The sequence below is a fragment of the Triticum dicoccoides genome, chromosome 6B (assembly GCF_002162155.2).
Source record: "Triticum dicoccoides isolate Atlit2015 ecotype Zavitan chromosome 6B, WEW_v2.0, whole genome shotgun sequence".
Classification (NCBI taxonomy): domain Eukaryota; kingdom Viridiplantae; phylum Streptophyta; class Magnoliopsida; order Poales; family Poaceae; genus Triticum; species Triticum dicoccoides.
Window position 1 is genome coordinate 386,111,048 of NC_041391.1, and position 16,781 is coordinate 386,127,828.

Below are 16,781 nucleotides of genomic sequence, written 5' to 3' on the forward strand. Positions count from 1 at the left end.
TACCAAGCCTCAGCAGCCTGAGGCTGCTCCGTGGGCAGCGCCAGCCGAGAGTTGATGAATCCAGCATCCAGCATGACCCACTTGCTTCGGAAGCCATCGACCCTCTTCCCGGCCTTCGAGATTGCGTTGTCTTTGGAGTACGCAACAAAGCCGGCGCACGCGGAGGCATTGGCGCCAGTGACTCGGAGGAAGAAGAAGTGGCGCAGAAAGGCCACTGAAGGCATCACCCCGACGTACGCCTCGCAGTAGTAGGTGAAAATCGACAGGAGAAGAACAGAGTTGGGATGGAGATGCGGAGCCTGCAGCTTATAATGGCGGAGGACAACATAGAAGAACTCGAAGAAAGGAGGCACTAGGCTAGGCGGAGGACAGAGATGACGGTGCTCATGAAGAAGGGATACAAGGTGGTCCCCTTGTCCTCCGGCTAGGCGGAGCCGGGCCAGAGCACTGTCTCCCCCATCTCGCTGCCTTGCGCCGCCGTCATCAGGCGCGTGAGGGCGAGATTCTTCTCCGTCATGTTGGGAGGATCCAGAGCTGGCAAGTACCAGGCCGATGGAGCCTTGGTCGCGGTCTTGTGGGGCGCCATTGCTCGCTGGAGGAGAAAGGATGAGGCGGATCTGGAGATTTTGGAAGCAGGAGGGCAAGAGCAAGAAAGGGGATCTGGAGCAAGGCGAATGTGAGCAATGAAGGTAAGCCTAACCTGAGCCAGCCTTTTTGTCAGACGGGCAGTTGCCGAGGCAGCATGGGGAAGCAGAGATGCCCACGTCCAATCAACCGCCACGTGGCGTCCAACGCCGTAGGCTGTTGGGGCCCGCGGTGCTCCGCACTTGCCCTTTCGCTTCGCTGCTAAGCCAAGTCCGAGCATGCCTTGGGCCCGGGGGCTACTGTCGGTGTTCTAGGAACGGGGTCCCTAGACTTGCCTGCCTGCGGCCTGCGGCGTGGCTCATGGGGTGGCCCAGTATGACCCATCTTCATCAACTCAAGCTCAAGATCCTCGCGAGGGGCCAAGCCTCGCAGGGTGGACGACGCAAGGCTTCCTCAGGAACGGCCTCAACAGGCAGGCTCGCGAGGAGGCAGAGATATCAAGGCAGGGGTACCTCGCGAGCCATGACGATCGAGACCAGGTGGGCACCAGCCTACATAGTGTCCTTGTTTCCTCTTTGGTGCAAAGCGAGCAAGCGCAGACATGGAGTACCGAGGCATCAAGCAAAGGTTACCATTTCGGTGCAACAAGACCAAGACCAGCAGAGCGGCAGGACGGAGCTCACTGTGGAGCCCAAGACGGCGTCATCGCTAGTGCCTTTTGCAGTCGAAGACCAACTTTAGTGAGGATAACTTGTACTATATGTTCCCCTTCAAAATGGCCGTTGTTGGCTCCCTTCCCACTCAATATTTGGGAAGAGGACCAGGGCCTCTATATATAGGGATAGCCACCACAGTAGAAGATAGGAGAATCTCACCTAGAGCCAATAGAGACGGAGCAATTCCTCTCGAAGCACACCACCACAAGAACACCTCTCGCAAGGCTGTTCCGCCTCTATACTGTTCATCATCAGCCCCAGAGGCAATCCACCACACCACACACTAGATTAGGGTATTACACCACAACGGTGGCCCGAACCAGTATAAACCTTGTGTCCCTTGTGTTGTTCATCGTGTAGCTTATATTCGCAGCAAGGCGTTGGGACGTGGATCGGTAGAAGGAAGATCTTCGCGCGCACCCCCGAGTTCGAACCTTAAGGGTTTTGCCGGAACCCGATATCCGACATTCTCCTGTATGTAAGAATATCATGTGCTACCACATCTTAGATGATGTGGTGATACAAGCTTTTTGGAGCCATTGGATTTGTGACCCAACAACTCCTCAACGGTTCAAATGGTTTTTTTGCAGAAAAGCCCCCAAAGAGTTCGGCCACTGCTTACAAGCACAAAGACTGCTCATATGCCATTGGATCTCAGATCAAACAACCTCGAAGGTCGTATCACCGTAGCATCCAAGCTGCGAGAGCACCTGATGTTTTCTTGCACGGGAGAATATGAGGTGCTCTCGCACCGTAGATTCTACGGTGATACGAGTTCACGGAGATCTAATGGCCCACAGTAGGAGGTTTGAATGTTTTTGAAATATACGGCTGAGAGAGTTTGGGAATTGCGCAGAAAGTACAAGTACGACGCATGTGCCATGTGATCACAGATCATACGACCTAGATGCTTGTATCACCTTAGCGGCTATAAGCTACAGGGAGCACCTAATATGAACAACGAGGGGAGCCATTGGATCCAAGATACAACGGCACACACGAGGCATGAATGTTCTATTTGCAAAAAAACCTTTGGGGAGTTTGGAAATTGCGCATAGTTACAAAGACTACTCCCAAGCCATTGGATCTCACTTCCAACGATGTAAAAACTTGTATCAGCATAGCATCTAAGATGCGGGGTGGATGTGATATTCTATGCCGCTATAATTTTTGTTCATAAACTTGCAAAATACGTGTAACTCGTGCCGTTACTTGTCTAACCGCGCCAAGTGTTTGTTCGAAAAACCCATCCTACACTGAAATATCAGAACAACACACGGGGGTCCCACTTGTCATTAATCAAATTTGGACTTAAACTAACAAATCTGAAGGACAAGATTTGAACTGGCAACCTGGACTACAAAGCGTAAGTCGATAGCCTAAAACAACAATGGTTGTTGGCTTTGTCCCATAACTTGATTTTATACAGTATTATGTTCAGTAGAGTAGAGGGACTGCCTCATCAATACGGGCATGACCATTGACTCACTTACTGGTGGGTCCTAGGTCTGCGATCTCTCTCCTCTCCATCGTCTAAGCTTTAGACGCACGGGCACACACGAAGAGCAGCGCTAGCTTGCCGTGGTGTTATCATAACTAAAAAAAGATTGGAAAATAGAAGAATCGCCTAGAACAAGAGACATTGTGGATGGTCAAGACGAAGCTAACCACACCTATCCTCCTTACCACGTTAGCATGATGAAGTTGTGTGGAAGTGGGGTGATTTTGACCGACTGGCTGGGTCCCGAGGTCGAACCATAGGTTCTATGTCTGATACAGTATACTTTTACACTCACATTTTTCCTCCGTGCTGAGACGTGGCACACCCTACCGCGCGGTTTAGGGGTCCTCCCGGGTGCTGCACACATATATTCTTCCTTACCGAGACGTGGGATGCCCTACCGCGCGTTTCTGGGTCCTCCTCAGTCGTAGTGCCGAAGCAAGTAAATGAGTCGTCAAATCATGAAAGACGACCTTTCCCGCCGTGTACATCAGTGAAGCATGATGGCTAGCTAGTTGGGCTAGTGCGACCGATTAGCTAGGCCGCCGCCACATTTATTTTTTCACCCCTTTTTTATCTCCTTGCCGGAAGGTAAATTTAAATATCCACAGTGGCGTTGCTCTGGTGTTTGGGTGCGACATGGTTTTTAATTTTTTATTGATGGGAGCAGGCGCGATAGGTTTTTTAGTTTTTTGATTGATGGGAGCGCGCGTGGCAGCAATTAGTGACGATGACTCCGCCTGTAAAACCCACTGCTCCCTGATGTGATAAGTCGTCGGCTGGTGTTTTCCCATGGTGAAAAACAAAAGATTCCCCGCTCCTCGGCTGGCTCCCTCCGCCCTCCCGTAGATTGCATTGCCTTTCAGCTGTTTCGCCCCCTTTGCTTCCTCTCCCCATTGCTTCTACCTGGTGCCATGGCGGCGTAGCAGATCATTGAGTCTGAGGTGAGGCGCCTGACACAGGAGCTCCAGGCCAAGGATGCGGAGCTCAGGGCCAAGGACGTGGGGCTCCGTGAGCTCAAGGAGGAGAGCAGTGCCATGCTCCTCCGTTATATGCGGGAGTTCACGGAGCTTCAAAAGCGGCATGCGTCCACCACAAAGATGCTCGAGGCATCAGCGGTGTTGCTACAGAAAGCGGGAGATACGATAGGCCATCAGGGAAGCCGGGTGGAGCGCGAGCAGGCCGATCGTGACGAGGTCCAGGATCGCCTCAGCCACTTGGTGGACCCAGTTGCCACGCACATTTTGCGGCTGTGCGATGCCTACCGTCATGCCAGCGCAACAATGCCGGCCGTCGGGCTAAACCCGTTTGACCACGCCGTCGACTTCAATGAGTTGCGGCTTCCTGACCTGGTCTCCTTCTTCACCTATATCTCTGAGGAGTTGAGCCGTCTCCGCGTGATGGTGGGGGCAGAGCTAGACAAGGAGGGGTTGCGGGCCGCCACCGCTGTTGCCGGGCGAATCCTCTCAGGGTTCCGTCACCGGAATCCATTCGTGCCATTGGACACCGTCTTTGACACGCTGGCTCCCATCGACCGAGAGCGGGCTCTACGGACGGTTGCACCCTGCATCACCAATGTCGTGCGCCTCAACAAGCAGAGAGACTTTGGTGGTGTTTAGGCGCCCTCTGCATGGGAATGTCCATGTCTCAGCGCAACATGACCGTTGGATCAAACTTAGACGGTGCAGATCAATCACTGTAGCACAAAGCATGTGGGTGTGTTTGGTTGCATTCTCATCTCAATATAGTTGTTCCCTCTTCATGTATTTGTGTTAACCTACTAGTGTGGACTCATGCACCCTTCATGCACTCTGCCAAACACCCAAAAGTGGGTCGAGAAGGGAACTTGTGCTCCCATCCCGTGCACCCTTCATACACCCTGCCTAACACTGATTCGTGCTTCATATGGTTCATCTTTTGTGGATTACTGTAGCACCATACTCTCCGTGCGCTGTAGACCTAGTTCTGTTAACATTGATCTCACCGTTCATTATCAATCGGACTGTCGAAAAAACGGTACTATGTTACTATATTACTATTCATATAGTTGACATGCGCACAACATCATTTGTTATGATCTTATCTTACTACACTAGCAACAAGATTATGTAGTACTGACGTATGAACCACTGAACATGCCTAGTAGTAGAAGCACTGTGTATGTTCAAGTGGCTGCCGTGTTTCGCACTCCTCCATCATAAGAGTGGAAACACTTGCTGTAATCATTTTTTATTCAGAAAACAGTGGACACGCTCTACGGTGTGGAACCTCCTCCACGACCGTCAGGAACCTTGCTACTCACTTCCGCCGACGTGTGGGACAGCCGACATCGGGGTCCACTAGCCATGCACTAAATTACTCCGTAGTAGAGTGCCCAACTGCATGGTAGACTACCCCGATAGAAGCGCCGCAATAATTCCCAATGAGCCGTCAAATCACAAAACCCCCTCCTTTCCAGCAGTAAGTTGGACGGACGAAGCAACCATCATTTCACTCTTCTCTCTCAGCTTCCTCTCTTGAAGAAAACCCCCACTCGCTTCTCCCTCATCTCGTTCCTCAATTCTTCAAGAAAACCCCGACCTGCTTCTGGCATTGTTCTTCTCTCCAAAAGAAGGAAAGGTGAGGGCACCAATGGTGTTGATTCTGGCCAAGGCCAGGTCTTGCAACCCCAAGACTGATCCTATAACTCCCTCTCTGTTCTTCTTTTGGGTTTGTGATTATGGTTTCTTTTCTTTTATTTCTATTTGACAGTTTCTTGATGGACACTAGAGCACTAGCCGAAGTGATGTCTAAGGCTCTGGCCAAAACCGTCGAGGCTCATGGTATGAAGAAGTGCAAGCGCCCCGCCGAGACTACCACAGACAAGCTCAAAGCCATCGCCCTGTCAAAGCCCCCCTCTCCGGGATCCCTCATTAACCAAGTCCATGTAATATCTCTTCTTAACAATCTTTTTCTTGATCTTGATCATGTTTTTTCATCTAACACGCAGTACTAGTACTAGTAGTACAACTTTCTGGGTGATCTTGCATGTGAATTTTGTGTGTCAAATGACGGTTCTAAATTCCTCTTTTGACCAAAATATGTGAGAGGTTGGCACTGATTTCTTATAGATTACTTTCAACTACTTTATGAACATCAATGCTACCTTTGAAGAGGGTATATTTGCCTCAGTAACTTGTGTTATGGATATTGCAAGTAATCCCTCTGCTCTCATGCATTTGAAGACATGTTCTAGTGCCTTTGTTCACTCATTTCTGTGCGTATATGTAGTCATATATGGAGTATAATATCGAAAATCATCTTACATTTCTAAATGGAGGTAGTAATAAAATATTTGGTTTATGTTTGAATTAGAACCAGGTCCGCGGTGGAGATGAAGTTCTCAAAGTCATGCCGTGTGAACTGGAAGACCTAAGGATGAGTTCTACTGCTAAACTATCCAGCTATTGTGTCCTTGTCGCCACATGTCCTGAACTAGTGTTTTCCTGTAGCTTTGTTGTCAGGCGCATTCTCGAGGCTGTACTTGACCACAACAATTTATTTGTTGTTCCTTTGATTACGAAGGATGTGGTTCTTGTAAAGCTTCCAGACAAATCTGATGCGGCCTGTCTTCATCGTAATGTTTATGAGTGGAAAGACCACTCTGTTAGGTTCTCCAAGGTTGACGAGATGGTGATGGTGCAGGTAGACATCTCTCACGAAGTCCATGGCCTAGTCAGTTATGCGGGGTTCATCCCGTAGGTCGGTGGCAAGAAAGAGTCTGCAGAGTTTAATTAGTGCAACTTTGCTTGTCTATAGTAAGTACTATTGTTTAGTACTTGATTTGTGTTTGTGAACCCTGTATTGCTTAGTACTGCCGCCTTTGGTGTGTGGTGAGTCCTGAGAACAGTCTATGTTAATGTCTATCCACTCAATTCAGTCTGTATATTTGAAGTATCCAGATCATATTTTTTGTGAGGACGGTTTATCAATTATGGTTACACTCCAATATCTGTATGCATTGCAGGGTTTATCGCACCCACCAGGATTTCCAGTCCCATGGATGTTCGGTCCATACGATTTGTCACGACCTTTGGACTGTCCTGCTTGTGGGAGTAGGCGGGGGCCCTGCATGCCACGCGTAGTTGGACGATCAATCTTCTCTTTAGTACTTCAACATAGTGATTTCCTGGTAAGGATTCACTCGTGTCACATCCAGTAAATCTTATTGATTTATTGTCTAAATCTTATTGATCTAATGTCATGCTTTCTTTCTTTTCCTGCAATTTTATGATGCAGGTTTTGCCATGTGACATTCATCATAGAATAGACTGTTTGGTTTGCTCTACGATGGCTATTTTTGCAGGTTTCACTTCTTATGTCGTGTCAGTAACAAAGGCACTGTCCATCACTTATATTACTGGAAAAATTTGGATCAATCTGTTGTCTGAGTACAAGCTGAATCCCTATGATGAACTGCAGTTTGGTTTAACAAACACGCCACAATTAGTCCTTCTTGCGTTTAAAAGAAATGAAGAAAAAAACTGGATCACGGTCAGAGAGCCTAGTCAAGTTAGAAACTTGATCATAGCAGACTAGACACGATCGCCACTCTCTCCCACATCGGTACCAACTTTAGCAACGGATCAAGCACCGATAGTTGCTCTAGCACTGACAGTGGTAGCAGCTCAGTCTGATCTAGCTGAGGATTGGGCACCGACCGCATCAGCGGATCAGGCTGATCTACCGGAGGATCAGGCATCGACACCGGCACCTGCCCTACAAGGAGAACAATCTCCGGCAGCAGCAACGACACTACCAGTCGCACGGGCACAGGCACCAGCAATGGCTTCGGCACCTGCACCAACACTTGCACTTGCATCTGCTCCGGCCCGTGTAGCGACAACCGAACGAGCAGTTGCACCGGCAACTGACTGGGATGCGGTTCACACTTCATATACCAAAGTCCTTACAAAAACCGACATGTCCACCTTAGTAAGCATTGTTTTCCCAAGTGCTTCGTTCTTTTTTCTTTCCATGTTGTTTCACATGATTCACTATGTTGATCTAACTGTTTGTGTATGTCTTCTTGTTTGCAAATAGAGAATTCCTAGAGAAACGAGGGAGTCGTTCAACAATCCGGGCGACCGTGGCCAAGTTTCTCTTACCATGCGCAACCTTGGTGTGAATGAACCTGCTCAATATACCGTAAGTACAAAGGATGCTCACATGATGATTGTTGTTAAAGGATGGTCAAGGCTCAAATCTAAATCATATCTTGCGGTAGGGGATGATGTCAAAATCAAACTTTCTCGGCAAGGAGAGCTGGTCCAAATCAACTTTGAAATTCTTCGATAGCAGCACACAACTGCCAAACTGATCTATCCTCCGAGAGATTTTGATGTAATAATATGGCATCGTGAAACAAGTGTCCTGTGTGTATAAGTAGTACGACAATATTATTTATCACATGGTATATCGTTGATAGAATTGTAACTCTGATTGCTGGTTAGGAACTGTCGTTCGATTTCATTCCAATAGCTGTCGTGCTTTATTCAATTTTGTGTATTCGCCTTGCAACACCATCTAAAACCAGCACCGTACTGATCGTTGCAATATCAAAAGCGCTGAGGTAGAACACATGGCCCCCCAAACATGCAAGCCCACCGGACTATGGCCCAAAGTCCAGAACCGTGAGCATGTCTTAGTATTATATTCTCAGCTGAACCCCCATAGTGCCCGTGTGTTGCACGTAACATCAAGATGCATTTGTATCAGTATTTTATGTTGTGAGAGAAAATTATGAATGAGGGAAGGCCTTATTTGCAAATGTGGAGAGGTGTGTGGGTACCTTTTTGCAAAATTTCCATAGTTTCTTTCCTATTCGTCAGATATAAATCGGACGGCCGATATTGCAGGATGGTAGGCACACCATCATCACCAACTCGACTACAATGTGTTAAAAAAACTCTGTTTTTTATAATTATATATGTTATATATATCCCCTTGATTTTTCTTATGTATAAACTTGTGATATAAAAGATTTTTATATTTCTTTACAAAGGGAGTATCTCTCTGTCAAAAATATATTTATGTGTAACTAGTTACTCCTGTCTTTCTACTTCCTTTCGCTGATATGTGGGGAATCCGACAATGGAGTCTAGGTGCCATACGCATCAAATTAGAGTGCGCAACTGCACGGTAGACACACCCCGGTCGTAGTGCCGCAGTAATGCCCAATGAGCCATCAAATCACAAAACCCCCCACCTTTCCAGCTTTAGCAGTAAGCTGGACGGACGAAGCAGCAATATTTCACTGGGCCTAAATCCCCTTCTCCCTCGTCTGCTTGTTCAGAGAAAAACCCCTCTCGGTGATTGTATAGGGTTTTCTTAAGGAGTACCAGGTACGAATTCTTCATCCGTCCCCGATAAATCCAAGTCCCTTGGTCGCAGGTAATCCTAGGATGGCAGCCGCCGCCGTTGATGCATTTTTCTTCCTAGTGAATCTAGTGTGTTTCATTTGCAGTGCCCAAAGTGCGAAGATCCTACAGTTTTCTGCGCCCTCGGCAATACGCCACACTTGTTCCTTATCATCCTAACACAAGATTTTAAAACGTGCACCGTATGTTCCTAGAATCCTCTTTTCTATCTGGAAGGACTAATTTGGAAATTTGGATTGCTATATTTGGATAAAAGGTACGAGTACGATGGTCAACACTGACATGAAGGAGGAAATTATTTCTATACTTGGATAGGGAATACATTGTGTTCTCATATTATTTTTCCTGCAGTGCATTACTTGCTCTACCAGAACACATGTACTCAAGATGCTTGGCCTTGCCATAACTGAATACACCAGTTTAATGATCACAGTGAAGGCAAGCCATGGATATAAGTTTTGAGTTGGGTTCATGAACCAAGAAGATCGCTGCTTTTTTTATGGCCGAACTTGTAAAAACTTTCTCCAGTGTTACGGACTGAAAGTTGGCCACGAATGTTGATGGAAATAGCAGAACCTGGTCTCATCTTCAGTGCGATCTTCCACCCCGATGTCATTCCAATTGTTCATCCATGTTAGTTTTGTATCTGGTTCTTGCTTGTTGCCTCGATTACTTATTAATCCACCTATTTTGTCTAACTAATCACAATTTAACTTTAGAAGTAGCAATGAATCTCTCAGGAAGATGCTACTTCTAACTAACATTTTCTTATAATTGGTGGCACGTGTAGGTTTTTCCAGAGTTAAGTAGGCTGCTCGTTTGTTACTCTATAAGAACTCGGCTATTACTAATGGCACTAAAGTTGACTGGGACAACATCCACAAGTTCCTACACTTTATTGATCGTCTTGAGGTCCTTGTGGGGCACTTCAATGGTGGAAGGCCACGTGGGATATGCGTGCCATTGCTGCACTCATTGAACATGTCCAATTGTGTCTAGAAACTTATGGTACGAGCTGTTTTCTGTTATATGTGTTGTTCATAAACTATTGCTTTTACACAGTTTCAAAGTTGGGATCTTCTTGAAACAGAAACTGCCCAGTTCTATTGTTCCTATACATATGCCTGACCATGGTCGGGTAAGACTTGCGCTTGGTCACAACATGATGTTTATGTCGACCTACTCCATTCCCCTTGGAGGTGAAAAGATACTTATTCATGGGTGGTCCCAAATAATGAAGGCTCGTCCATCTTGGAGAACAGGACAGAAGATTATGTTCCTGCTTTTCCATGGCTCTAAAGAGAATATCCTGTTTATTGACCACATTGCGAGATGAAGCCGCTTACAGAAGGTTGTGGATGCGCGAGGTGGCGCCTGGGCCTTGTGCTGGGGCTTGGCAGCCTCACCCTTGGTTAACTGTAGGCAAAGTAGCACTGTTTGAGGCGTGCTTTGTACGGTTGCACCTGTATAAGTACTCATACTGCTTTCAGCTATGGTTGTTACATGCCCCTGCTAGTTTCAGTTAAGGTTCTTAAGTACTCCAGCTGCTTTTATAGTCTGTCGTGTTTCTTCAGTCTTGTATTCCTCCAACCACCAAAACCAAACTAGCGCCGGCGGGGCTACCTGCTTCCGCCTCCCACGGCTGGCTGCGCCTCAGCGCACGCATCGCCACCCCACTGTCTCCTAAATCGTTAACACCGACGTCTGAGGCCTCGCCGTTGTCCTCTGCATGCTTTGGTGCGCTCGCGGCGGCGCCACCCTCTTGCATAGTCAACATGGTCAACAAACAACAGGAATCGGCAGAAGTATGTGGAGAGGATGATAGTAGTGGTTGTCGGCGTTTTGGGAACGGGGGTCCCCAGACTTGCCTGCCTGTGGGGTGGCTCAAATGGGGGGCCAATGCAGCCCAGCTTCATCAGCTCAAGCTCGAGACCCTCGCGAGGGGCCAAGCCTCGGGAGGCAGATGACTGGGAGCTTCCTCAGGAGCAGCCTCCTCAGGCAGGCTCGCGAGGAGGTGGATGGATCAAGGCAGGGCACCTCCCGAGGGGCCCGTGACGCAAGCCATGACGATCGAGGACCAGGCGGGCGCCAGGCTGGCGCCGGCCTGTGCAGTGTCCTTATTTCCCTTTTGGTGCAAAGGGGGCAAGCACAGGCCAAGGCATCAGGCAAAGGTTACCGTTTTGGTGCAACAAGACCAAGACCAGCAGAACGGCAGGATGGAGGTCATTGTGGAGCCCAGGGCAGCGTCACCGTCAGAGCCTTTGGCAGCCGAAGACCAACTTTAGTCAGGATAAGTGTACCAGATGTTCCCCTTCAAAATGGCCAATTGTTGGCGCCCTTCCCGCTCATTATTTGGGGAGAGGCCCAGGGCCTCGCTCTATAAATAGGGCTAGCCACCCACAGGGTAGAGGATCTAGAGGCATCTGGAGATCGACCAGAGAGAGAGAGAGAGAGAGAGAGAGAGAGAGAGAGAGAGAGAGAGAGAGAGAGAGAAGCGATTGAACTCACCCAAGCAGTTCATCGCACCAGCTCAAGAACAGCCCCTCGCGAGGGTATTCTTCCTTTGTACTGTTCATCCTCAGCCCCTGAGGCAATCCACCACACCACACACTGGAGTAGGGTATTACACCACAATGGTGGCCTGAACCAGTATAAATCTCGGGTCCCTTGTGTGTTCATCTTTCTTGCTTAGATCTTTGTGAGAGTTAGAGATGTGAGCTGGTAGGGGAGAGATCTTCGTGCGCACCCCAGTGTTCGAACCTCAAGGGTCTGCCGAAACCCGAAATCTGACATTTGGCGCGCCAGGTAGGGGTGCGCCGGAATCTTTCTTCCGCTGGTCGTGTCTGATCTTCCGCCGTGACCATGGCTGACGCTCGCCGAGCTCGCGCCGAGCGTCGGGCTGCTCTCGCCACCCGCGTCGCCCAGACGGCGCCCGTCGGTGGACGCCCCCGTTGTTCCTCGTCGCCTTCCGCCAACGTCGCCACAAGCCCGGCGGGGAACGAGCAGCAGGCCTCGTCCCTGCATCCTTCGGTGCGGCGTGATGGCCGCACAACCACCCCGTCACTGACTCCAGCCGGTTCGTCGTCCCATGCCCGTCGCGCCCCCACGGACGCGCATTCCGCGCTGCTCCTGGCGTGTGAGCTCCTGCACTACCGCCCCGTCAACGACCTCTATGAGGACTGGCTCGCCCGCATCACCGAGCTCGTCAGCGCTGCATGGGGCTCTCCCATGCCACCCCTCTCGCTGCCTCGCCCTCCATCCTACGCAGGAGGCGAGGAGCAGGAGGTGCCTCCACCACCTCCTCCCCAAGAAGGCGCCCTGGCTCCAAGGTGCACGGCCCCAGGTCGAGACCCGCCGCGTCTGGCGCCTGCGCGACAAGAAAGGAGCTGCCAAGAGATCCCTCGCCCCCAAGAAGGTGCTCGCATGCTTCCAGCACCGGTGCGCCATGACCGCATCCCTGCACCGCCACGTCAAGACCCAACGTTGCTCCAGGCAGCGACGCGCGGGAATCCCCAGGAGCAAGCCCCGCACCAGCAGAGAGCTCCGGTGGCCACTGCAGGCTGCCGCGCTTTCACCTCCGAGCCGCGTAGCGTCGCGTGGCCCGGCAAGTTCGGGCCAGACCTGCCTCCGCGCTACGACGGCACTGCAGACCCCGCGGAGTTCCTCCAGCTTTACGAGTTGGGCATCGAAGCCGCCAACGGAGAAGAAGGTCATGGCGAATTGGTTTCCCATGGCACTTAAGGACGATGCACGCACCTGGCACCTGAACCTGGCGCCAGACACGATCTCCTCCTGGAACGAGATGCGCACCCGCTTCATCGCCAACTTCCAAGGTACTCGCGACCGGCCCCTGGCCATGAGCGACCTGCGCCGCATCAAGCAACAGCCGGGAGAGATCCTGCAGAAGTACATCCAGCGCTTCAACAACGCCCGCCTCAAGATTCCCAAGGTGACTGACGAGGCCATCATTTCAGGCTCCTCCGACGGCGTGCGTGACATCAAGATGAAAGAGGAGCTAGCGATCGATGAAGACCTGTGCACATCGCTGGAGCTATTCAACGTGGCTACCAAGTGCGCCAGGGCTGAGGAAGGGCGCCTCTCCCTCCTCGAGCTCCCGGCTGCCGACCCAGAAGAGAAGAAGCCCAAGGTCAAGGACGTGATGCGCAAGGGGGCTGCTGTGCTCACAGCGGAGCCAGACAACAAGTGAGGCAGGGATCAGCCTGAGTCATCTAAGGGCAGCCGGTACTGCGTGTACCACGGCCTCCACACACACAACACCAATGAATGTCAGGAGCTCAGGGCCGTGCGAGATGGGCGTATCGACCGACGCCCCGACCGCAACGACCGGGGCTATGGCCGAGGAGGAGGAAGAGGTGGAGGACGACGGGAAGACCGTGGCCCTCGCCAAGGGTGGCATGACCGGCCTCGCGAGGACCGCTGGCAGGACCAGCCTCGCGAGGGAGGTTGGAGGGATCAACCTCGCAAGGACCACCCTCAAGGCAACGGAGGCATCCCTCCTCTGCCACCGCCGCCTAGGAGGATGAAGACCATCACCAGGACGAGGGGGCTAGGGGGCTTCCAGGAGCCGCACGCAATCGCTTGCATACTGGGCGGCGCTCAGGCCCCAGCCTCTCAGCGCATCTTCAAGCAGTTTGCTCGCGAGGTGAATGCAGTCCTCGCCAAGCTTGAGGCCACGCGCCCTCTCAGGTGGTCTGCATGCGCTATCACGTTCAGCTCAGCGGATCAGCTCAAGTGTGCGGCAACGGCCGAGGTCCTCCCGATGCTTTGTTCCCCAGTCATTAGCAATGTGCAAGTCACCAGGACCCTCATCGACAGCGGGGCTGGGCTCAACGTCCTGTCTGTCGAGACGTTCAACAATCTCCAAGTGCCATACGATAGGCTTCAGCCAACCAAGCCTTTCTTAGGAGTCATTGATGGTTCCACTATTCCAATAGGGCAAGTTCGTCTTCCCGTCACTTTCGGGCAGTGCAACAATGACCGCACCGAGCTCATTGACTTCGACGTCGCCCGCATTCGCCTGCCGTACAATGCCATCCTCGGGTATCCAGCCTTGGCCAAGTTCATGGCAGTAACTCACCATGGCTACAATGTCCTCAAGATGCCAGGAAGCGGTGGAATCATCACAGTGCCTTGCGAGGAGAAGGATGCAGTGTGCTCTCTTGAGCGTGCCTTCCAGGCCGCGGCAATCGAAGACCCAGATCACAGTAGCGGGAGGCTCCCTGAGGCGGTCCCTAAAAATGAGAAGGCTTCACCTGGCCCAAGCGCTCGCGAGGCAGGCGCCTCCGGAGGCACCGCATCAGGACCCACGCCCGTCCAAGGGGCGCCACCCTCTGCCGCATAGGAAGGCACGCCTGGCGCCCTCCTTGGGTAGGGCTCGGGGGCTCTCTCTTGGAGGGCCACCGACCTCGCCAAGGTCATGAGGGAGGCGCTCGGGCACCACTTGGAGGCGTGCTTCAAGGCACATTTCCCTCAGGAAGGTATAAAGCAGGGAAGGCAAAACCACCAGGAGTTCATCGCAAGGAACATTCAAGAGCTACAGGAGTCAAGAGTCATGCGTGGCAGTCGCCGCCTACCCGCCGCAGCCCCACATCCCGGCGAGGATGGTGGGCTGCGCGTCTGCATCCACATACAGGGGCTCAACCGAGCCGCATCTCAGGAGCGCCTATGGCCTTCACGGGTGGGGCGCTGTGAGGGTCCACCTCACAGCTACGTTCGCATGCCCTTCGGCCTGCCGAACGCGGCTGCTGCCGACCAGCGCCTGATGAGGAGAATCCTGGAAGCTCAGGTGGCCAGGCACCGCGCGTTCCTGGAGGAAATGGAGACGGGCCCTGAGGAGCCGCCCGGACCCACAGAGCCTCCCGAGGCTTAGGGCTCCGAGGGCTCGTGAGGGTTGGCTGCTTCACCGCGCGTCGACAGCTACTCTGACACTCGCTCTGCAATGGTATCAGGCGACATCTTTTCAAGTTTTATCTTCAGCTGGGAGCGCCCGCAGGGCCGCATCATTCCCAGGTCGCGTGGGTCCGTCCCTGCGGCATGTATCTATTTTGCTTATGATTTTCATCTGCTTTGTTGGGGGCGCCCCTCGGGCTGCATTATCCCCAGGCTGCTCGGGCCAGACCCAGCGGCGTTTACTTCTCCGCATCTACCTATATAAATTCGCTCCTCCGAGCCTAACCTGGCCGCCATGATTATCATCTGCTGCTTAACGCGGACTTCTCCGCTCGCATGCAAAGCGCTTGCGCATTAAAAGGAGGGCACCTGAGCATCGCGACTCACGGGCTCTTACGGGCTCTCCAGCCCTCACCCCCTGGCCTTGACCCATGGCATCACGGCCTGTCATACCAGTGGCGGTTGAGCTCGCTCGAGGGCCGGGACCTGAGGAAGTAGAGCATTTGCATTCTAACCACCCTGCAGGAACACACCATTGATAAAGGCCCAGAGCCAGGCGCAACCCGCGTCGAGGTAGGTCCTCGTGAGTCCCGCGCTGCCTCACGGGTGCCCAGATACACCTCTCCTAGCCCTACCGTGCCGGCCACATGTCAGGGCGGGGCTGTACACGCCACGGGGGCTCCTCCCGGAGCGGAGCCCCCTCCCACGTACCAATGGAAGCACCATGCTCCATGCTGGCTAACGACACTGCCGAGGAGCGGCTATGCCCGTACACATGCGGAAGCGCTATGCTCCGCGCTTGTGAGAAACAACTGAGGGCGTCCCATGGCCGTATCAACCTCAGGGAGCCCAGAGCTCAGTGTCTGGTACCATCACAATGCCTCCCCTCGGGAGTGCTGCGCGAGGGGGCTGGACACGGGGGCTGCGCCCGGGCTACGCCCAAACACACACCACCCAGCCAGGTCCCTCGGACCTGGTCGTCGCGCGCCTCCCCCCTGGCGGAGCTAAGGTACGAAGAATCATTTGCGCATCAAGGGCGACTCCTGAGCATCGCGGCTCAGGAGGCTAACTGGTCATGTAGGCCCTCACTCCTTACACTCGTCCTGGTTTCCGGTCGGGGCTAACGACGGCTGAGGTATGCGCGGGGCCGCGCCCTACCGACGTAGAACGACAAATCCACTCCTACGCCCCCTCCCTTCCCTACTTGCTGTTTGCGCATCAAGGGGGACTCCTGAGCATCGTGACTCAGGAGCCTAATTTGCCACGTAGCCCCTCACCCCTTAGTCCCGTCCTGGTTTCTGGTCGGGGCTAACGGTGGCTGAGGTATGCGCGGGGTCGGGCCCTGCCGACGTAGAACACAAGCAAGTAGGAGGGAAAGATGCAAATTCTAGGGAATTCAAAAGCAAATATTACAAGTCATAGAGTGTTTTCACAACACCAAACACAAGTTTAAACGCCTCCACGAGGCATGGTGCATGTTGCAGGAATTAAAACAAGGCAAAAGATGCAAGGGGATCACTTTCCAGTGACGCTGCTGCCTGCGGTGGAGTCGCGCCGGGCGGCCCCGCCTCCTGATGCCGTGGAGCCAGTGGCGTCGCGCTTAGGCAAGGTGCTGAAGGCGCGGAACCTCCCCAGCAAAGTCTCGGCTCG